Genomic DNA, 2,189 nt, shown 5'->3' on the forward strand with positions numbered 1-2,189 from the left:
GTAAACCTTTTGGGGTTTTTTCCCCCAAAACAAAATTAATTTTATTAAAAAAAAATTATAGGTTTTTTTTTTTTTTTTTTTTTTTTGAGGTTTGATAGAAGGAACTGTAACTGCCAAGGTCTTATCGTCCTGAAATCCAAGAGAGAAGGAAGACAGGATAGGAGAAAGCCAGCCGTTCCGAGATCGAACATTATCCCATCAGGATAACATCCGCCCCCGGGGCGGGGGGGGAATCGAACCCGCGGCCTAGCGCTTACAAGGCAGACGCACTACCAACTAAGCTAACTAGGCTGGCGGTGAGGCTTATTGGTTAGGTTTATATTAGACATCCTATGTATTAACATTAATTCTTACCGTTTATACGTTTGTGGATACTTTTATTGTCTTCCACCCAACTCGAGTTTCGCCTACTTTATAGGCTTCATAAACGGTAAGAAATAATGAAAATTTTCTAATAATGAAAAAGGGGTAATACAACAAGGTTTTTTATTTTTATTTTATTTTATTTTATTTTAATAAATTAACGGGAAAAGCCCCATTTTTACAATTATCTTAAAACTAACTTAAATACTTAAATATCTACTTATTAACTAGTATACATATAATAAATTACTTAATATCTACATAATTATGCTATTTGTTGTAACAGCTTGTCTTTCAACTCGTGTTTATTATTAAAGAATATATCTATAGAACTATCTCTGTCAGATTCCCATCTTTAGCCGTTAAAAAAATATTCAGGGGTCCCCGGACTTTTGAAACACTCTGTATGTAGTAGCAAGTGTACATATGATCCTGATAGTGTTCATACATGTGCTGCTTGGATTTTTAATATTTCGCCCTTCCCTCCCATCATTGTTTGTAATTTATGGCGGAGATTTTCCGGTCTGGGAAGCTCATTCCTGTTGACTCGGCACAAGTTGTAGGTATTTAGATAGTATAATATCTCCTATGCCGATTTTCCGGTCTGGGAAGCTCATTCCTGTTGACCCGGCACAAGTTGTAGGTATTTAGATAGTATAATATCTCCTATGCCTACCAGGTACCAGGTTATATTACCTACACTGTGGAGCAGCTTGGTGTAAATGTAGAAACCTATAAGCTGTTTTCCGGTGTAGGTATGCGGGATAAATAAACTTTCTGCCTGGACTCATTTTCATCCTGGTAGTATTTGTTCTAGTTTGTGTTGTTGTGGGTTTTTGAACTGTTTTCAGAGGAGATAAGACTGAAACATAATGAAGGCTGTATGCATGGGATCTGGACTCTCTCTAATGGGGCGGGGGGATTTAGAAAAAAGTTTTAGAATGATCAGTAGCTCGTCTTTATTATTATTGTTCTAAAAAAAAAGTTTTGAGCGTTATCTCCCCATCACTGCTCTGAGACACTGAAATTTCAGACATTTTTATGACAGCCTACCTAAGTGATGGGTGAGTGAATGGGGCGGGGGGATTTAGAAAAAAGTTTTAGAATGATCAGTAGCTCGTCTTTATTATTATTGTTCTAAAAAAAAAGTTTTGAGCGTAATCTCCCCATCACTGCTCTGAGACACTGAAATTTCAGACATTTTTATGACAGCCTACCTAAGTGATGGGTGAGTGAAGGAGATTGTAGAAAAAGAAAAATTGAGGGTGGAAAAAATTGCTGTTTGAAAAAATGAAAGTTTTCTTTTTCATAAACTTTAGAATCTCAGAAGACCTTTTTGTTTAAACATAGCATTTGTATCTACAGGGCGTTCAACCCCAAAGTGCCCCATAGGAAATTAACCCGTAATCATCGGTTTTTTGCCCCATAAAAGTCCCCAATACAGAAGACCTTTTTGTTTAAACATAGCATTTGTATCTACAGGGCGTTCAACCTCAAAGTGCCCCATAGGAAATTAACCCGTAATCATCAGTTTTTTGCCCCATAAAAGTCCCCAATACACTTTTCGGGTCCACTAGGTAAGTATTCTCTCTAATGGAACTTTTGACGAGGAATCGATTGGTGCAGCTTTCAACAGTGTCCGACTTACCGTGAAGGAGTTACGGGTTTGAGACCCGGCGATTTCAAGAAAAAATACTGTTTTTGAAAAGGCCTTCAACGTTTTCTGTTAAAGATATTTGAGCTGTCAAAAAGTCATTTTTATGTGATTTTTCACGCCAAATCGAATGGTGCTACTTTGAACACTATCCGACTCACGGTTAAGGAGT

The sequence above is a fragment of the Diaphorina citri genome, unplaced genomic scaffold (genome assembly GCF_000475195.1).
Source record: "Diaphorina citri unplaced genomic scaffold, Diaci psyllid genome assembly version 1.1 scaffold624, whole genome shotgun sequence".
Classification (NCBI taxonomy): Eukaryota; Metazoa; Arthropoda; class Insecta; order Hemiptera; family Psyllidae; genus Diaphorina; species Diaphorina citri.